The sequence below is a fragment of the Sapajus apella genome, unplaced genomic scaffold, assembly GCF_009761245.1.
Source record: "Sapajus apella isolate SASKATOON/1434 unplaced genomic scaffold, GSC_monkey_1.0 scaffold10, whole genome shotgun sequence".
NCBI lineage: Eukaryota > Metazoa > Chordata > Mammalia > Primates > Cebidae > Sapajus > Sapajus apella.
The window spans coordinates 12,755,446-12,778,006 of NW_022436950.1; the positions used below are offsets into that span (position 1 = coordinate 12,755,446).

A 22,561-nucleotide genomic window follows, 5' to 3' on the forward strand; every position below is an offset into this window, starting at 1 on the left:
AAGCCTATAGCAACAACCAGCCATTCTGCAAATACCGATTACACTTTCATGCCTTGGCTTGTTTTGTTTCCTTTGGTGAATTTTTTTTTTTTTTTTTTTTTTGAGACAGAGTCTTGCTCTGTCACCAGGCTGGAGGGCAGTGGTGCAATCTCGGCTCACTGCAGTCTCTGCCTCCTGGGTTCAAGTGATTCTTCCGCCTCAGCTTCCCGAGTAGCTAGGACCACAGGCACGTGCCACCACGCCCGGCTAACTTTTTGTATTTTTAGTAGAGATGGGGTTTCACCATGTTGGCCAGGATGGTCTCGATCTCTTGACCTCGTGATCCGCCCACCTCGGCCTCCCAATGGTTAATTTTTAATGCTCACACCCTTAGAATGCCAACTACCCCACTTAAAAATTTCCCATTTTCAAGGGTCAGAACAAATGCCACATTTTTCAAGAGAAAGTGCTCAAACATTCTATATCCAAGTGTGATGCTCTTGTTTACGTGTCAAGTGGGCTAGGATGTCATCTCTAGTTACTCAAATAAATACTCATCAGGGTGCTGCTGTGAAAGTATCTGGTAAATGTGATTAAAGTCCATAATCAGCTGACTTCAAGGGAGATTATTTTAGATAATCTGGATGAGCCTGATTCGATCAGTTAAAAGGCCTTAAGAACAGACCTGAAGAAATTCTGCGTGTGGACTGCAGCTTCGGCCATGTCTGAGAATTCCAGCTCACCCCTCCTGATGGCCTGCTCTACAGATTTTGCACTTGCCTGGTCAGCCTCCACAACTGCATAAGCACTTCCTTGCAATAGCTCTTAATACATATTTTCACTGGTTTTGTCTCCTGATTGAACCTTAACTGATAAACCAGGTAATACCCCCTTTTTGTTCCCACAGTTTATGCAACTCTTACACCATTTCCAGGTTATTGCTGGTAATTTAACTTCTTTGTAAGTAGGCTCATGTCTCACATCTTTGTAAACCACACAGCACTAAATATTTGCTGCAAGAATCACATTATGTTATGCAAGAGCAGGACAGAGGGTGCTTCACCCTCCTGTGAGATACGTAAAATTCATACAAAATGCTCATGGAGAGACAGCTATAGCTAGCAAGAGAGAGTCATGGCCTTAGAAGTGATTTTACTGAGGAAATATTACTGTCACCTACCAACAGGCTACAGAGAGAATTTCTCTTCATTGTACAGGACAGTCATGTGTATGCAGGGTATTTGATATTCCCGGGCCCCTGGCACTGAATGACTATCATATCCCCTTTACCCCGACTCCTATCATTTCAACAATTCAAAAGCCCTCTCACACACATATTTGCAAATGCCTCTTGGGAGTATGGATGCACTACACCCATCTCTAGTTAAGAATTAACTTCTTTCCATTGCAACAATTAAAATTTATCAAGCTATAAAGAGAAAAATTACTACAATGACTTCTACAACAAGTTGTAGAATTATGGATCAGAAAAGTGGAACTCTACTAATAGGTTATCATGAATGCCAAAAAGCCATCACATGCATAAGTTACAGGTGGGATAAGAATTCTTAACTTCAGATATTTTATTCAGGCTAATTTATATAATCTCTTTATTAATTCAACAAATACTTAACAGTCCTCCTATGAGTGGGACACAGTTTGTTACCAGATCATGGGAAAAAAGGTAGGAAGATTTTCATGAAGTATGGAGGGTACACTTGGGATACCCTGACTTGAAATATTTGTTATGAGGGATTTATGGAATTTACTCTTGGGAACTGGGGCCACCTCACAAAGGGGTGGTCTATCTTCTACAACAGGTTCCCAGATATTTCCAGACCTGCATCACAGCATCATTAGGGAATCTGTTGGAAAAGCAAATTTTCAGACACCCTCCCAGAACCACTAAACAGGAACTCTGAGAATGGGAAATAGCAACGGTTCTCAAATTTTAGTGCACAACAGAATCACCTACAGAACTTATTAAAACACAGAATCCTGGGTCTCATTCCCAAAGCTTCTGATGCAGCAGATCTCCCATGCTCCCAACCACCCCAACCCACCCCACTCCCATCTCTACCAAAAAAATAAGATAAAAAATAAAAAGGCTGTGGTGGTCTATCCCTGTAGTCCTGGCTATTCAGAAGGCTGAGGTGGGAGGACTGCTTGAGCCTAGGAGTTTGAGGCCAGGGTCCAAAAATTTGCATTTCTAATCAGATTCCAGGCAACACTTTTAGAATCAATGCTTTAGATCTGCATGGATACAATGGACACCAGGCACATACAGCTATTTGAATTTATATAAATTAAAATTATGTATAGCTAAAAAACTCAATTTCTCAGTTGTACTGAGTTGTACTTATTTCTACCTCCTACTATCCATTTGTAAATACATTCCACATGCTCAGCACTTGTGGCTAGTGGCTACCATAATGGACAATGAAAACACAGAGCATGTCCATTACTGCAGATACTTCTAATGAATAGTGTTGCTTTTGAGCTACTCAGGGGGCCCCTAGGAGAATCCTTTCTGTATCGTTAGGTAGCGCAGACAGAGAAAACTGATATCAAAGATGAGCCTCATAGTGAGAAGTGCAAGGACAGATGGTCCAAATTGCAGGCATTACTTGTGATTACCCTGCTTCTCGCCTGGGCAATTCTCCGTGGCTCCAAAATGAGCAGCATCAAGGATCTATTTATTTAACACTAGTTAACTACCCTCCTAAATGATGCTGGAAAAGGCAGCACTTTATCGAGAAGATCATATGGTTTTTGTTTCATGTAGCAAATCACATTTATTGATTTGCTTATGTTGAAACGACCTTATTTCCCAGGAATGATGCAAAATGTGTCCAGAAGCTGACCTCTTAACACTTCCTCCACTGCTACTACCTGAGTGGAGCCACAGTTCTCTCTTGTCTGGATTACTGCAATGGACTCCTAACTGGCTTTCCACTTTTATCCTTGCTGCTTGCATCAGTTTCCTAGGGTTGCTATAACAAATTATTGCAAACTGAATTCCTTAAAACAACAGAACTTCATTCTCTCACAGTTTTGGAAGCCAGAATTCTGACATCAAGGTTGTTGGCAGGGCTGTTTCCTTCTGGAGGCTCTGCAGAGAACCCCCTCCATGCCTCTAGCCCAGCTTGGGCGGTGCCGACCGTCCTTGGTGTTCCTTGGCTTGTGACTGCTCTCCCATCTGTCTTCACATGGCTCATTCATCTGTGTCTGCTTTCTCCATTGCAGTCTCTTATCAGGACACCTATCCCTAGCCCAGGATGATCTCATCTTGAGATCTTTACCTTGATGATCTGCAAAGACTCATTTCAAATAAGGTCATGCTTGGAGGTTCTGGGTGGTCATATCTTTTGGAGGATACCATTCAACCTACCATGCTGCTCTACTCAATGCAGCAGCCACAGTGATCATTCTAAGTTGAGTTAGATAATGTTACTCTGTGCAAAACCCTCTAATGGCTCCATCTCATTCAGAAAAAATCAGAGTCCTAGATGGCCAAAACGGCCCTGCGTGACCTGGCTCTTATTTCTACATCCTCACCTTTTACTACCCATTTGTAAAGAACAGTGGCTTTCACTAATAGATGGAGAAAGAAGTGAAAAGATTTGAGATGTATCTGGAGTTGCCATCAAGAAGGCTTGGTTACTGACTACATCCAAAAGGCCAAACTTGGAATAAGTTGCAAAGGGATAAAAGAATTATAAATTCAGTTTGTACATGACTCATCTGAAATGTCTTTGAGTAGGTTTATATGTAATTTTAGAAGCTCAGAAAGAAAACTGGGCTGAAGAGAGAAATTTGGAAGCTGCCAGCATATAAACAGCAACTAAAGCCTTGGGAGAAGGAAAGACCTAGAACTAAGTCATTAGGTAGGCCGATATTCAAAGGTAGAGTAGGGGTAGGTGGGCCTGCAAAGATGACCCAGGAAAGAGACCAGACTATAGTGGGAAAGCCAGGAAAGTGTGACACTGGGAAAACAAGGAAGAAAAAAGCTATGGTTTCAAGGACGGAGTATTTAACAATGTTAAGTAAATTTGGGGTTAGTAAAGTGACTCCAGGCCTTAGCAACATAGAGGGTGCAGGCGAACTTAGCTAGAACTGTTTCATTAGAATAATGGGAGCCGCAACATAACTGCAGTAGTAGAGGCAAGATTCAAAGATGAAGAGGACAATATGAACGTAAATGGAAAGGGAACGGACGGTTACTGAAAGGCTGCTATGGGTTACTGCACACTCACCTGCTCTCTTCCTCTCTCTCTCAGGATAAGAGGAGAGAGACTAAGATTATGCTTCAGTGTTGATGGAAAAGATCCAGTAGAGACTGGGAGGCTGAAGACACAAGGGTAAAGGATATGATCAATGACAAAATATTTTTCTGAGAAGTTGGGGTAGGTGGGTGAAGGATTAGCTTTTGATAAGAGAAAGAAGGCCTCCCTGCCCAGGTGTCAGGAAGGAACGAGTTAAGTAGGGGGTGTGGGGGATGAGTATAGAATAGGTATGTTTGTAGTTTTCAAGATGGGAGGTTGGGGGCATTGCCTACAGGTGGATTCCATTGTCTCGGGGAAGTCTGGGATAGTTGAAAGGTTGATGTACATGTGTAAGAGGCTCAGTCTGCTCTGTTGAGTCATGTTCTCTAATCAGGCTTAGCTGCCAGGTCATGTTCCAAGAAGCCTAGTGGCCAGGCTCGCTAAAGTCTGGAATTTTTCCAGGTAAGTGAAGGAAAGGCTGAGAAGGAAGGGCATGGAAGGCATTCATAAGGACCAGAAATCTAAGTAGTGGAGGGAGAAAAGCAAGACCACAAAGGAAGGAATCAATGAACTGGAAAGGGGGACAAAGAATACGGGTTGATTACTCAGAACACTGGGGTCACCTGAGAGTAATCAAAACTTCATATGTTAAATCTATGAATGTGGAGAGCCTAGTGTATCTATTAATAAAAAGAAAAGTAAAGGGGTTTTAGGTAAGCTACTCTACTACCAAGCACAACTCTACTTTCTAACTAAGAGGACCAGAGGGAGCCTAATGCTGAAAAAGTAGGAAGGAGGTACTGTAACTCAAGAATATCATTCCAAATCTGGATTCTGTACCACGATGCCTGGTAAAAAATTCCGAGAAAAGGTGCTTTACTTATTTAGCTACAGCCACTGTAAGTGTTCTACATAGAAGTTTTACTGGATTCTTTTTTATCTTAAGGTAATCTCTAGCATGGTGATTCTCAAGCAAGGGTGATTTTGCTTCCCAGGAGACAACTGGTACTATCTGGAGACACTTTTGGGGGTCAGAACTAGGGGAGAGTTGTACCTGCCTCTAATGGGTAGAGGCCAGGGATGCTACTCAACACCGCACAAGACACAGGACAGTCACATCCACCTCACAAGGAATCATCCAGCCCACAGTTCCAGTAGTGCCAAGGTTGAGAAGCCCTGCTTGAGAACAAAAGCACTCGAAAAAGTAGGCTATTTACATCTGACAGAGGAGGGCTCAACTTTGGACCAAAGTAACCAACCATCTTCAAATTTTCTGTACCATAAACCTACCAGTGGCCTAAATAAGACTATCTTCATTTTCAGAAAAGGCGTCAAAATAGGTAGAAAGGTACAAGCTTTACATATAAGAAAGCATATGGTACGTGCTTGATGCCTTCCTCCTCCCTTGTCTACCTTTTCTCATTTTCTTGTTTCTTTCCAGAAAGATTATAATCTGTGTTCTTCACCAGTTCCTGCATACTGGAAAATTAAATTGCAACCACATATTAATTTCAATAAAATCCTCTTACTAGAAGTAAATGTAAAAGTCTGAAGAATTTAGTAAGATGGCCTTTTGCCCATATACAGAAATGATTAAAAACGAGACTGCGATTAAATTCTGAGCAGAGTAACATAATTAGCAAACTTATGAATGGGTCTCCTTTTCACAGTTCTACTGTCAGGGCTAATTACTTATATTAATTAGAACTGTCAACACATGAATATGCTTGTTGAAGCCACTTCCTATGGTAAAATATGAGACTTGTAAATATCAAGGCACGAGGAAAGACGCAAAGGCTTTCATTTATTAGCAACTCTAAATGATGCAGAACCACTGACTGCACAATGAGTCTTGGGAATTGACTGTAAATAGATTCCTAGTTAATGAATTTGCTATTTTTTCTTTCTTGCTTAGGCAGTAGTCTCAGTTCAGCCTTGGGATGAAATATCTAATATATCATCACTTTAGAAAGATTGGAGCAAGGATAAGGAAGGAATTCCACAGGTTACTGGAAAGAGTAGCTGGGATGACTAAGCTTAGCAGGAGGGAGTTCCCATCTCTTCTCTGATTGGTCTGAAATGGATTGTAAAATGAATTTAAGAAATGATGAACTAATAAGGGAAAGAGGTACATGAAGCATTAAGAATGACAGCCAGAACACCAATTATAACTCCACGTGAACCTTAGCCTCTCTGCACCTTGGTTTCCTCAACCTGAAAAATGGGGAGAGTAAAAATGGGGACAGCAATAGAACCTGTAACGGGTTACAGTGAACCTTATATGAGTTAATATGTGGAAAGTAGGCAGACCAGTGCTCAGTACAAGGTACGTACCAACGTACCAGCTGTTACTGTTTTCAAATTACCATCAACTGGATGGGGGTAGAAACACGGAGAACTGAGCATTCCTAAAATTAGATGCAGGAGCAATATACAGAGTGATTAAGAGCTCTGGAGTCAGATAGGCCTGGCTTCACACCTTGACTGCATCACTCATTCAGTTTCCTCTCTGTCTTAATTGTACTTTATTTCATGAGTTCTTGTGAAAAGTAAATGAAAAAAATGCATGAAATGTACTTGATACTCCTGGTACATAAAAGAGGCTTGCTAAATGTTACAGCTTAAGTATTCATTACCATTATTATATTTTTGGAGAAATCTCCAAAATTGATTGAAATGGAAGTAAAAAGAATGATTTCTTTAAGTGATCTAAGTGATTAGAGAAAACGTGGAAGAGGAGAAAGAGAAATAAAGAGGCAAGAAAAGGAAACAGACCCAGTGCCTTCCTGGTACCAGTACTCTCCATCTTCTGTCTTAGGTAGGCATCTCAGCTGCCCTACAAGGAGGGTATGATATAGCTCTCTACCCACAAAATACCCATAATCCCTTTTGACCCTGCTCATGGAGAAGGACAGACAGAGGTGGGATTCCAACTCCAACCTGACTGACTGCAAAGCCCATGCCACGTTGTGATTATGAAACTAAGGCTTGGACAGCCAGAACACCAATTATAGTGTTCCTTCATCACAGACTGGGGGGCATACAGATTCTAGGCTCTTTCTGCCCACTCCCTCCACCCCTTTTTATGCTTTACATATATTTAAAAACATAGCAATGAAATTCTTAATAGGCAGAGCTTGTTCTGGCTGGCTGGCTAAATCTCACCTGATAACTACTATAAAATAATTACCATAAAACAATTTCAAATTAAGGTCAGTTGGTAACAATCTACAAAAGCAAATTTTTTCTTGTTTTATGTTTATTTTACAAGGCCCTTCCAGATACTTGAATCTCTGACAGTGGAAAGATGAACCCCCTTATGAGTACTGCGGGGGGCACGATGGGGATGGCTGAGAGTCTGCTAAGGTCCCTCCCAACTCAAACATCTTATTTCTGAATATAGCAAGATGTCAATATTAGAGCTTATTTCAACTGGAAATCCACTTCTATATATATATTAACGTATAGAATTAGGCATCTAATAAAATAAGTTGATAACCCAATTTTGCCTTCAAATCGGGCAACACCTTAAAAACAAATTTGGTCAAAATTTTAGAGCATCAAAATAGCCTAAAACATACAAAGAAAATTTAGTTGGAGGATGTTCTGGGTCTTTTCACAAACATGCCCATTAAATATGAAGTAACAGAATATCCACTGGAACTGCTGACATGTTGGGCTGCATTCCAATCCAATCAGTTAAAAGAGTGAAATTCCCTTATGCACAGAGTAGGCTGGACATGAAATGATGCCAAAGTAGCAGACTTATAAACACAAGAAAAGATGTTCAACTTATTCATTAGGGAAACACACATGAAAATCACAATGAGATGGTAGTACACACCCACTTGATTGGCTTAAGTTAAGAAGACTGACCATAGCGAGTGCTGGGGAAGATAGAAAGGACCTGGAACTCTCAAACACTGGTGGAGAGAATGTCAAATAGAACCCCCACATGGTAAAACAGTTTGACAGTTTACGAAAACATAAATGCACATTTTCCACATGACCCAACTCTTCTACTCCTAGGTATGTACCTAACAGTAATGAAAGCATATGTCCATACAAATACTTGTAGATGAATGTTCATAGATGCTTTATTTGCAATACCCAAAAACTGGAAATCCAAGTGTTTATCAGCAGGTGGCTGGATAAACAAATTACAGCATATCTGTACAATGGACTACTGCTTGGGAATAAAAAGGGATGAACTATTAACACACATAGTAACATGGATAAACCCCAAAGTAGCTATGCTGAGTAAATTAAGTCAGACAACAAAAATATATATGGTATGTTTCTGTTTATAAAAAATTTACAAAATGCAAACTAAACCACAGATACATGAAATATGTGGCTGGTAGGGGATAAGGGTGGAAGAGGGTAGGAATAAATTACCAAGAGACAGAGGAATCTGTTGGATGTGATCTTGATTATGGGTCATATCTCAATAAAATGATAAAAATTAATCTTTACAAATTTTTTGATAAAAGAACAGACTTCATTTCATATCCAAATTAATAACTGTATAGCTCTCTACATGTTATACAATGCCTTCTTAAACATCATTTCATTAGATCCTTACAAAAAGAAGGTATTATTATTTCTACAACAACTTTTGTACTACAAAAATTTTAGATAAGGAACTGAGAGACTCAATAGGCCCCACAATTCGTCATTGCTTTAATGAGATTTATTGGTTATCTGTTTGGCTCCTGAAGACATATAGGTTTGCTGAGGCTGCTCTATGCTAAAGACAACTATTATCAATAGGATAAGGAGGATCCGGGCATATACATTATGATCTTCGAGGTTTATCCTGTTAACCAGAGTACAGTTTTATAAAATCCTAAAAACCTTTAAGAGATCTCAAAAGAGAGCAGAAAGGGGAAGAAAAAAAGCCTTATGTCTATCTCTAACCGAATCAAGAGAATTAACTCAAAGAGGGATTGGGGACTGGGTATCCAACTCCTGGAGTCTGTGAAAAAGAAGATGTGTCCCAAGAATCTAGCATCTTTAGAATTTCAATATCCCAGCTTTTATACACACACACACACACACACACACACACAGAGAGAGAGAGAGAGAGAGAGAGAGAGAAAGCCTTCATTCTAAACTCAAACTGCTCAATTTGGAATACCACACAGTAAGCTTCAGTTTTTAATCCTCTATTATTAGGATGATAGACCTACTTTAAGAAAAACTCAAGCAAAAAGAAGAAAGCTGAAAGCATCACGTTACCTGACTTCAAAATATACTACAAGGCTACAGTAATCAAAACAGCACGGTACTGGTACCAAAACAGAGATATAGACCAATGGAACAGAACAGAGGCCTCAGAAGCAACACCACACATCTATAACCATCTGATCTTTGACAAACCAGACAAAAACAGGCAATGGGAAAAGGAATCCCTATTCAATAAATGGTGTTGGGAAAACTGGCTAGTCATGTGTGGAAAGCTGAAACTGGACCCCTCCCTTACACCTGACACTAAAATTAACTCCAAATAGATTAAAGATTTAAACATAAGACCTAACACCATAAAAACCCTAGAAGAAAACCTAGGCAAAACCATACAGGACATAGGCATAGGCAAGGACTTCATGACTAAAACACCAAAAGCAATGGCAACAAAAGCCAAAATAGACAAATAGGATCTAATTAAACTTAAGAGTTTCTGCACAACAAAAGACACAATCATTAGAGTGAACCAGCAATCAACAGAATGGGAAAAAATTTTTGCAATCTACCCATCAGACAAAGGGCTAATATCCAGAATCTACAAAGAACTAAAGCAGATTTACAAGAAACAAACAAACAAACAAACCCATTCAAAAGTAGGCGAAGGATATGAACAGATATTTTTCAAAAGAAGACATTTATGAGGCCAACAAACACATGAAAAAATGCTCATCGTCACTGGTCATTAGAGAAATGCAAATCAAAACCACACTGAGATACTATTTCACGCCAGTTAGAATGGCAATCATTAAAAAATCTGGACAGATACTAGAGAGGGTGTGAAGAAATAGGAACACTTTTACACTGTTGGTGGGGGTGTAGATTAACTCAACCATTGTGGAAGACAGTGTGGTGATTCCTCAAGGACCTAGAAATAGAAATTCCACTTGACCCAGCAATACCATTACTGGGTATATACTCAAAGGATTAGAAATCATTGTATTATAAAGACACATGCACATATATGTTCATTGTGGCACTGTTTACAATAGCAAAGACTTGGGACCAACCCAAATGCACATCAATGATAGACTGGACAAAGGAAATGTGGCACATATACACCGTGGAATACTATGCAGCCATAAAAAAACAATGAGCTCATGTCCTTTGTAGGGACATGGATGAATCTGGAAATTCTCGGCCAACTGACACAAGAACAGAAAACCAAACATTGCATATTCTCACTCAGAGGTGGATATTGAACAATGAGAACACATGGACATAAGGAAGGGAACATCACACACAGGGGTATGTTGGGGGGCGGGGGGCTGGGGAGGAACAGTGGGGGTCGGGGAGGTTGGGGAGGGATAACACTGGGAAAATTGGCTGATGTAGGTGAAGGGGGGATGGAGACAGCAAACCAGCATGGCAGTGTGTACCTATGCAACAATCCTGCAAGATCTGCACATGTATCCCAGAACTTAAAGTATTAAAAAAAAAGAAAGAAAAAATAATTGCCACACTGAGATTTTACTCAACAGCTTCATTAAGATTTCATTTCTATACCACACAATTTGCCTATTTGGAGTGGACAATTCAATGCTTTCTATGATATTCACAGAGTTGTCATTACCACAATCAATGTTAGAACATCTTTATCATCCCCAAACAGAAAGTCTGTGCCAATTAGCAATCACCCTATTTCTTCTTCTCACTATTTCTTCTCTCACTGGCCACTCCCCACCTTTAGCCCCTGGCTCCACCAATCAACTCTCTGTCTTCATGGATTGCCTATTATGACCACTTCATATTGATCAAATCATGTAATGTGGCCATGTGTCATTGGCTTCTTTCATTTAGCATAATACTTTCAGGTTCATCCACATTGTAGCCTGTATTAGTACTCTGTTACTTTCTAGGACCAAATAATATTCCACTGTATACATATATCACATTTTATTTATCAATTTGACCAGCATTTGGGTTGTTTCTATTTTTTGGCTATTATGAATAATGTTATAATAAATGTTTATATGTAAGTTTTTGTGTAGGTATACGTTTTAATTTCTCTTAAAAACTGGTGATTAATGTATTAGGGTTAAACTGCGTGTTTAATCTTCTGAGGAACTGCCAGACTACTGTCCAAAGCAAATACACAATTTTACAATCCTATCAGTTTTGGGCTAGGGCTCTAATTTCTCTTTATCCTTGCTAGCCTAAGATTGCTTTTAAAAATAATTATTATAGCCATCCTAGTAGATGTGAAGTAATATCTCATTGTAGTTTTGATCAGAATTTCCTTGATGGCTAATGCTGTAGAGCTTCTTTTCATGTGCTTATGAGACTTCTGTATATCTTCTTCAGAAAAATGTCTATTCAGATCATTTGCCCATTTCTGAGTGGGCTTTTTGTTATTGAATTGTAAGAGTTCCTTACATAGTCGTGATTAAAGTCCCTTATCAGACACATGATTTGCAAACATTTTCTCCCATTCTGTGATGACCTTTTCACTACTTTTTTCCTTCTTTTGGGGGGCGGGGATAGAGAGCGGGTCTCACTTCAAGACTCAGGCTGGTCTTGAACTTCTGGCTTCAAGTAATTCTCATGTCTTCGCCTCCCAAAGTGCTGAGATTACAGGAAACTCTTCATTTTTCATTTCGATAGAGTTCAATTTATCTATTTTTCTTTGGTTGTTATTCTTTTATTACCAATCCAAGGTCATGAAGATGTACATCTATATTTTCTTCTAAAAGTTTTCGAGTGTTAGCTCTTACATTTAGATTACTGAGCTGCTTCCACACCTGCTCCTGTACGTTACCCAGTGTCAGGAGTACCAAACCATGTCTAGGCCTTGCTGTGCCTTCACATAGGGCCTTTTGGTTATTTGTGCTTAAAACAAGACTGGAATCTGGGGTGAATTTCATCCTGCCTTTCTGCCCCCTTGGGCAGTATCACTAAAATGAATATAGAATCGATTTTTGCTAAGATCTCTTACAGACGGGAAATTCCACAAACTTCAAAGACACCTCACTGAGACCACCAATCTAGAAATAGTCTTACCTTTTTCAACCCTGAAGTAGTAAGTAAACAAAAGCACATAAGCAGGTGTGGAGGACATGCATATGCTAGAAGGTCAGAGGAACACAATATGGGTTGATTTGGCCCTGGAACTTTACACTGCCAAAGAGCTGGTCTAACTGTGAGAAGCTATGCAGGTCAACGACACCATGGTCCCTCTGTCTCTGTGTCATGCTTAGGACTCCTGTAGCTCACTGTCTCTGGCTAGTGTCCTTTCCCTTATCACCTGCTACAGCTTCTGTCATTTGTCCTAACATTTCTGAGCACTGGGGAGTCAGATCTTTCTGTGGGAAGTTCTGGGGAAGAGGAAACCTAATAATTAGAAGATTCTGGGCCCCAAGTCATTTCTCCACTTGGAATTCTAACAAAGGTGTCAGAGAACAAAAGATGTAGCCCAATCACAGATGAATGCTGACAACGAAAGAAAAAAAAAAAAAAACACTTTATCTTCCCAGGAGAATGTGTGACCTACACCCTGAAATCATGAGCAGGAGACCTTGGGGACTGGTGATGATAGGTAACACCTCATAACACCAGGGTTGCATGTCTCGGGGGGAATGAGGCAATATGGAACCTGCTGCTGCAGCTATTACTAAAGACACAAAGGCACGGGGGTGTCTGGAGAGGCCGGATGACCGGCTGAAAGAGAGGACCACATCAGTGTTAAAATGTGACTCTGGGGAGAAGGTTGAGTGGGACTGAGCACCTCAGGATGGAGGCACGCACAGCTTAGTGGGGCAGGGGGTCCTTTCTCACAGTGGGACTCCCACCAGAAGGATGCCAAGAAATTGAGAAACAGTGTGAGGTTCCGATGGTATTTTGACAGCAGATAATTTGAATTCCACTCACTAATCATACAATTTGTGCAATTCATTTCATCTGTGTATTCGTTTCCAAATCTCTGAAATGGGACTTCATAGGGTTGTCATGGGGATTGCAATATGTGAATCCAAGTAAAGCACTGATCCTCACATCTGCATGTGGTAAGCACTCAGTAGATATATCGCTACTTGTTAGGGACTAAATTGTATCCTCCCTGCCAATTCATTTATGGAAGCCCTAGCCCCAATGTGACTGTATTTAGGTATATGGCCCTTAGGAGTTATTTAAGGTTAAATGAGGTGATATGAGTGAAGCCCTAATCTAACAGGACTGATGTCCTTATAAGCAGAGGGAGAGGCTCCGGGGATGTGTGTGCACTGAGAAAAGGCCATGTGAGGACAGAGTGAGAAGAGAACCACCTGCAAGCCAAGGAGCAAGGCCTCCTGGAGAAAACAGCCTGCTGATGCCTTGATCTTGGTCTGCTAACCTCCAGAATTGTGAGAAATAAGCTTTTGTTGTTTAAGCCACCCAGTCTTTGGTATTTTGTTCTGGCATCCCTAGCATGCAAATACATGACTGTGACTAGCAAAACCAGTATGGGAGGGCACAGCTGGGATGACATGACGTAGTGGTCCCATTCTCAAAGATCAGTAACCCTTGATGCTAAAAAGCTGCAAATGTATAACAAAGAGTAACATCAAAACAACATTCAGAAAAGCTGCATCTGCCCCTGGGGCAAGGTGACAGTGCTTAACCTGCTCTAACAACTTTTAACAAGCTTTAACAAAAAACACCACAAACTTAACCATGGCTTTCTAATTAATGACTTGCTACTTTATGTGGTTCCAGGGTCTTGCAACACAAGCACATGGATCCCTTGACTGAGGTTCGGGAAGGGTGTGCAAACAGGGCTCCTGTCTCCCACCTCCTGACGCTACCCATTGCATCTCCCTGATGATGCTGTCAAGGTCTCAGGCAGAGCCAGGCAGGGCATCCAAAAGAAGAGCTCACAGCCCCCTCAGCCAAGTGACCCTCCCTGAGTCCTCAAGGTCCTGTGAGATCTTGGTCCCAGTCTGCTGCCTGATTCATTGCTTGGCAACTTCCCTTGCTTTCAGCACCCTCAAGCACACCAATCTCTCCCCGGCCTTGATACTGTTGGAAGGCAAGTCCCTCTGGGTGAACACTCCCCACTGCGCCTGCTTCTACCCCTAACACATCCTGCCATACATGTATGAACATGTGTTATATGAACACATGTCTCCTTCTCTCTAGGCAATGCCCCCTTCACTCCTCATCTTTCAGGCCTCAATCTAAATGTTAATTATCATCTCCTTAGAACGGGCTTTGGTGACCCTTCGCCCCACTAGTTTCCTCTTCCAATCCCATTATTTTTTAAACATACTGATTTATTTTCTTCATAGCACTGCCTCCAAATTTAACTACCTTTATCACTCCATCTGCCTATCTATTCCTCTGTCCATCTCTTCATCCTCTCTCCTATCTCTTTCTTTCTCTCTCTTTTTATTGGGGCGGGGGGAAATGATACTTAATACCAGATGAAAAGTTGAAAGAACAAAGCAACTTGTTTGTTAGTGACTAGAAATCATTATTTTCTGCTAACATTTTTATTGTCACTAAAGTCTATTCACATTACAGGAAAGCTAAAAACTATTACCTTGTTATAAAATAATAAAAACAAAACAAGGGATTATTAAATCATGGGTTCTTAAATCTATAAGCATATTCTCTTGAACACAGTAAGTACTCTATAAATTCTTGTTGAAAAAAATGGTCTAAGAAATATCAGTATTCAGAATTTTAAAAAATCAATCACCCTCACTATTAATTACTAATCTTTTATTAGGAAGAAAGAAATCAGGCCATAGACTTCCTTAAAGTCTCAAATTTTATACATATATTTCAAACTGACTTTTTTCCCCCAAGGGAAATTATAGCTGAGAAAGACTTACCTGTGTATCTGTCTCTCTCACCCCCTCCCTGTCTTCTTTACTGTTCAGTTTCTCCACTCAGGGTTTGGGTGCTATCTTATTTACCATCCTCTCAGCACAGCACCAGAAACACAGTAGGTATTTCATCAAGAGTCGTTAAATGAACACAAGCTATGAGCACCCAGGAAGAAGAGCAGTTGACTTTCATTTAACCTTATCCTGTGCTTCGGAGGCCATGGCGGGAGGAGGACAGTGCAATGCCACCTGCCATCTTCCCACATGTGAGAGCAGCCAAAATAACCAGGCACCTAACAGTAAATGTAAACTGGCAGAGATGTCCGGCTGCAGTCTTCCAGCACCTGTTAGGTTGTCCACTTTCATCATTTTGGTCTTAAGAATACATCACCAAAATGATCGCTGGAACCCATTAAAATGTAAAATAAGTTTTAAAATAAAGCATGAAGTTCTCACCTTTTTGTAGCTGTTCACCAGATGCTTCTCAAAGCAAATGTGGGTACCAGAGGATCTTACTAACAATCCTCTAAGGTAGCTGAGAATAGTTCATGATGGTCAGAATATGCACTATTGCTTCCTGAAGAACTTAGTTTATTTTTCTAATTGTATAGTTAAAACAAACTTATGTGATAAGGTAGAAACAGCTGTCAATGGGGAGGTTAACGATGTAGATTCCAGAATAAGCCCAGGGATCGACAGGCTATGTGGCTCTGAGCTAATGAACTCTCTTTCTAGGGTGCAGAGTGCCAAGGCAGTCTGGACCGGGCTACTACTAAGGCCTTAGAATAACTCTATTACTGAGAACTCTGTGTAATTCTTACAGGGCCAAACTACTGCTATTTGGCTCTCAAACTAACATTTTTCCACAATTTCAAAGTGTCAGTTGAACTCTCCTTAAATGGCACAACCACGCCATCAAGTTATAATCATCTCTAATTGGTGCTCATGTGAACTGCAACTTTTCTAACCACTAAAAGACTTGAAAAAAATTTTTCATTCTTCTCTAATAAGAAACATGTTAAAAGGCAATTTTTTGAAAGGAACACAAGCAATAATCATTAAAATTCGCTGCATTGTGTTAACACTCCTCGTAAGTAAAGACTCAAGCCTAGAGAATGGAATACACAAAAAACACACTATTTTACATTTTCTTAATTGCATCAGCTCCAACAAGAATGAGGAAAGTTGGCCTTAATGGCTTCTTTTTTCATCATGGAGACAAATTAGGAAACCATTACCACTTTCCTTTCATCCGTGCATCCACTCATTCCATCCCACCACATCCCTAAACATTCCCAACCATCTGCTGACCTTCTCTTTGGTTAGCATTAGTTTATAGGTAGCAGCTATTTTTGTTGATGCCTTGCAAGTTCCCTCCACCTGCCCTCCCTCCCTCCCTGTCTCTCTTTTTCCCTGTTGACCACATTCCCTGAGAGCAGATAATTTGGTTCTTATCTTTCTTTACATGGAGGGGTTTGGGGTGAGGGGGAAGCTATCTTGCTCATACCTGGCACATTATAGGTTTTCTACATATTTTAAAAATTATGTATAAAACATGGAGGACAACCAGTGGACGGTACGATGTGTACCTTCAACTTAACAAAAAGAAGAAGTCAGGCTAGGAACAGTGCCTCACGCCAGCTCTTTGGGAGGCTGAATCCGGCAGATCACATGAGGCCAGGAGTTCGAGACCAGGCCGACCAACATGGCGAAACTCATTCTCTATTAAAAATACAAAAATTAGCCAGGAATGGTGGCATGTGCCTGTAATCCCAGCTAATTGGGAGGCTGAGGCATGAAAATCACTTGAGCCCAGGAGGCAGAAGTTATAGTGAGCCAAGATGGTGCCACTGCACCCTAGTCTGGGTGACAGAGCCAGATTCTTTCTCAAAAAAATAAAAAAAATAAAAAAAATAAAAAAAAGAAAAAAGAAAGCACCCACTACCTTCTGCTAGAGCTTCTTGAGAGACACAAAAATAAATGAGAACCTCTGACTTTGATTATCAGGGAATTCTTCTCCTAAGAGGAGATAAAGACCTGTTAGTATCACCTGGGGAGCTTACAGGGCAATCCTAGCGCTTGGGCGGCATGCTACCATCTCTGTGGCCACTCCCTCACCCCAGCCCCACTAGCTACAGATTCTGATTTGTTCTGGGGCCAGAGCACTGGTAACTTTACAAAGCTCCCCAAATGATTCTAATAGGCAGCCAGGGTTGAGATCAACCAAAATTTCTGAGAGAAATGTTGCCTCTAGTTATTTAAAATTATTTGCAAACTATATCTTTGTTCTTTCTCGAATTGTAGTCCTTGGATATACCCACAATCTCTATTCATTTACTGAAACATGTTGGACAACAATGGTTATTCTCTTTTGTTCAGAAATCACCTGAAGACATTGCAACTATGAATATATTTAGTTCTTGATGTGAGTTGTATCTTTGATAAAAGTTCACTCTCCTTTATTTATTCTTAACATCATCTTTAAATTCTACCTTTCCATTGAATTGGAAGATTGTATAGACAGTTAGCTGTTAAGTATGAGTTGGAAAACATTTGGGATTTCATATTCCCTGGCCTTTCTCAGATATCCACTGTAGACCCTGAAAATACTCAATCGTGAAATTTACAACAAAAATTCCCATAGGAAGCTTAAAGTTTGACCAAGAAGACATTAACAGCCAAAACTTAATAAAATTAATTTGAAACCTTTTCATGAATACTTTACAAAAAACCTCTAATTTGCTAAATTTTCTAATTTCACTTCAACAGGAATGAGTATGTGAACAAAATATGAACTAATAAAGTATTGACAGCATTTAGCAGAATACAAATATTAATAATAGCATGTTATTGTTATTGGCTGAATAGTATATCCTCAAAATTCACTTGTTGCAGCCCTAATCCCAGGTACTACAGAAAGTGACTGTATTCGAAGATAGTGCCTTTAAAGATGTGATGGAGTTAAATGGAATCCATTAGGATACCAACATGCAGAAGGCTGTTATTAGACTCTTATCTCACACCATGTACAAAAATCGACTTGAAACAGATTAAAGACTTAACCATAAGACTTGAAACTGTAAACCTACCAGAAGAAAATGGAGGGGAAAACCTCCATTACATTGGTTTGGGCAATAATTTTTTAGATATGACTCTGAAAGCATGGTCAACAAAAGCAAAAATAGACAGGATTACATCAAACTAAAAAGCGTCTTCACTGCAAAGGAAACAATCAACAATATGACGAGACAACCGATGGGATGGGAAAAATTTCATGTCTGCAAACTATACATCTGATAACGCATTAATATAAAAACATATAAGGAACTCAACTCAAGGCAAGAAAACAACCCAATTTTGAAAATGGACAAGGGAACTGAACAGACATCTCTCAAAGGAAGAGATATGAATGCCAACACGTATGTGAAGAAATGCTCACTAAACATCAGGGAAATGTTAATTGGAACCACCTCACACTTGTTAGGGTGGCTATTAGCAAATAGATGAAAAATCAGTGTTGGAGAGGATGTGGAGAAAGGGGAACCCTTGTACACTGCTGGTGGGAATGTACAGCCATTATGGAAAACAGCATGGAGTTTCCTCTAAAGGACCTGAAATCAGTAGGTTGAAGAGATATCTGCACTCCCATGTTCATTGAAGCATTATTCACAAAAGCCAAGAATCTACCTAAGTGTCCATCAACAGGTGAATGATTAAAATGTGGTAACACATACACAATGAATACTATCCATTCTTAAAACAGAAAAAAATCCTCCATGTTATCATTTCCAATAACATGGAGGAATCTGGAGGATAGTACGTTAAATAAGCCAGGCACAGAAAGACAAAATACTGCATGATCTCAATTACACATGGAATCTTAAAAAGTTGAACTCACAGAAGCAGAGAGTAGAAGGGTGGCTACGGGGCTGGAAGCTAGGGAGATGCTGGGTCAAAGGGTACAAAATTTTAGTTAGATAGAGATCTATCTATAATACAGTGACTGCACAACACAGTGACTGCGGTTGATAACAATGCATTGTATTCTTGAAAATCATTAAGAGTAGATTTTAAGGGTTCTTATCATACAAACTAAGTATGTGAGGTAACTTACGTTAATTAGGTTGTTTAGCCATTCCACAATGGATATACATTTCAAAACACTGTGGAGTACATCACAAATATATAGAATTTTGATCAACTAAAATAATTAATTTTTACAAATAAGGCCATTAGAGTGCTCCTTAATCTAATCTGACTAGTATCCCTATAAGAGAAGGAAATTTGGATGCACAAAGAGACACCAAGGAGATATGCAGGTAGCCTTTCCTCTGTCTGGAAAGACCATGTGAGGACATGGGGAAAAGGCTGTCTGCAAGCCAACCAGAGCAGCCTCGGGAGAAGCCAAACCTGTCAGCACCTTGATCTTGAACTTCCTGCCTCTGGAGACATGAGAAAATATGTTTATGTGTAAACTACCCAGGCTGTGGTATTTAGTTATGGTGGTCCTAGCAAATTAATTATTAATCAAATTAGTAATAAAAAAATCACTATTATTATGTCCTACCAATACAATATGAAAGGTAAAACAATGTAATGATAAAGTACATAGACTGTGAAACAAAACTGCCTGGGTTCCATCCAATCTCAGCCCTACCCTAAATTAGCTATGGGACCTATATCAGCCTCCCATCCATGTGCACATGCATGTACACACACATGCAAAGGTCACTTGCAATGCTGCTGGTATGTTCACTACCTAAGTATTCTATCTGGCAATCTTTAAGCCAAATAAGGTGACAGAAGATATTATAATGTCACTATGGCCACTCAGGAGGGAAATCCATGAATTCTGAGTTTAGAGTGAATGATATCCCATTTGTATACCTCTCTTTTCTGTTTGCTGTAGGTACAATTTTTATTGCATTTTCCCAGCATTAAGTAATTGTCTATTTGTGTAACTGCAAGCAGCAGAGAAAGACATGCTTTTCAGAAAACACAAGTGTTGGCATTCTTAAAGAGAGTGCTCCTGCGGTCTTATTATTCTGACAGTTAATTGACGGGGAAGAACATCCTAATTGCTTATTAACTCTTGAGAACATCCCCCTCACCTGGTGGCAACGTCTACGAGATACAGAGTGCACAGCAGTTGTACAACTGCTGCTCCTCCAGGAGCACAGAGCCTCAGGCTCATGTGGCTACAAAACAGCAGATGTTTTGATTTTGGTTTTAAAAAATCCAATCTATGATAGAACAGAATTTGGTGGTGAGTTATTTTCTCCTCAGAGTAATAAGATGAACCACATTGCTGATTAAATATTATTTTCTTGGGCCAAAAGGTCCTTCACAGCCATTGCATATGGAAGTCATCCTTGGTTAGACTGAATCTGCCAAAATGACAACTGATTTAAGAGGCACTCAGCGCTCTTTCACTTCCACCCACCCCTGTTGCTACCGCAGGCAGGACTGTACCGAGCAAAGGCATAACAGAAACAAGCCATTGACACAGGCGTTACTCAATGGCCACTCAGATCCCTTCCTGAAAGCACACAGAGAAATCCAGAAGTCCACTGCACAGGTATGCCTACACACCAACTGTCTACGTGCTTTGGTAATATATAAAACTTGAAAATAACAATGAGCAAATAATGAAGGCTGCCAGTGGGGCAGGAAATGCAGCATAACCTGACAAATGTCACAATCTCAGAGTTGTACTCAAAATGGGCCTTGCTGGGCCTTAAGTCAGGGACTTATTTCCCTCCTCTCCAAAATGCATGCTCTAGACAACAGCAAATTACTTGAGGTTTAAACTTTATCTTTGTCACAGCACAGTGTGCCAAAAGGAGGGCCTTGCTAACCCCAAGAGACTCAGCTTGTTTAAAGACATAACGAAAAGAGCAGGTGTGTTCTATCTCGATGTCGCTTCTAGAAGACACTTATTAAATACTTTATCTTCTGCAATGTCCATGGGCTAGCTACATTTTATTTTACCATCATGCTAGCCAGAGCAAGTGGTTCCCTTTTACACTCAGTGAGCTAAAAATTAAAAAGTACTGGGCTTTGGATTGTTCTGTTTTGATTTGTAAAGAATTTTGAATGCAATGATTCAAGAGTCAATTCATATCATGATTTATTTCACCTGTCTCCTATGACTGCACACTTAACCCATCTGCAATTTTTCCAAAGCAAATGATTACAGTGTAATTTTCATCTGTTTAATATTTATAGTAATCTTAATAACTTTGTACAATTTGGGCCAGGTATCTATCATAAGAAGATCTCTGAGCCAGGTGCGGTGGCTTATGCCGGTAATCCCAGCACTTTGGGAGGCTGAGGCGGTTGGATCACGAGGTCAAGAGATCAAGGCCATCCTGGCCAATTTGGTGAAACGCTGTCTCTACTTAAAAAATTACAAAAATTGGCTGGGCATTTGGTACATGCCTGTAGTCTCAGCTACTAGGGAGGCCGAGGTGGAAGAATCGCTTGAGCCCGGGAGGCGGAGGTTGCAGTGAGCCAAGACTGCACCACTGTGCTCCAGCCTGGCAACAGAGCAAGACACTCAAAAAAAAAAAAAAAAAAAAAGATCTTTGGTCCGACTGAGATTCACGAAGATATACAAATACATGACTCTCATGTGGCTCTCCATAACTAAGTACAACAGAAATACAGTTTTGAATCATTGGAGAACTGCCATGTGATGACACTAGACCACTTTAAGAACTATTTGTGATTGTATAATAAATGGAAACCAACATATGACTCTTGGTTTTTCTCACCAGCAACACAACACAATATAATGGATGGGAGAATGTGCATAACTGTGAGTAAGATTGTTTAAGAGTGGCAGAGCAGACAACAGTGGAAATTCGCAGGTGAAAAATTCCCATTAAGTAACTGGAATACTGGGCAATAGCTCAAAATAAAATCATGATGTCTTAAGGCACCCTTAATGCATGCACATTTATACTTTTCTGTTACAAATCATTTCTTTTCTAAAAGGAAAACTATTAAAGACAAACTATTTAAATTAACAAAAAAAATCCTTATATATTTGTTTTTTATATTTTATATTCATTTATATATATGTCACTAATATATTTATATGAAAAACAAATGTTTTCAAACTTGTATATGCTACAATTTTTGTAGAAACCAACAGCAGCCCGGCAGATTACTTCTGATTGCAGTAAGCAGTTTTTGGGGGTACATGTCCTATGAGGTACCCGAAAGGCAGGCTTCTTGTGTAAGGAGGGTATTCCTTCCCATACA

General features: G+C 40.0%; 1 protein-coding gene across 3 annotated transcripts in view; it reads right to left on the reverse strand.

Annotated features, from left to right (window-relative positions):
* The window catches only part of RHBDD1 (rhomboid domain containing 1), a 166,812-nt gene that overhangs the window by 32,676 nt on the left and 111,575 nt on the right, over positions 1 to 22,561 (reverse strand). The window lies entirely within an intron of this gene.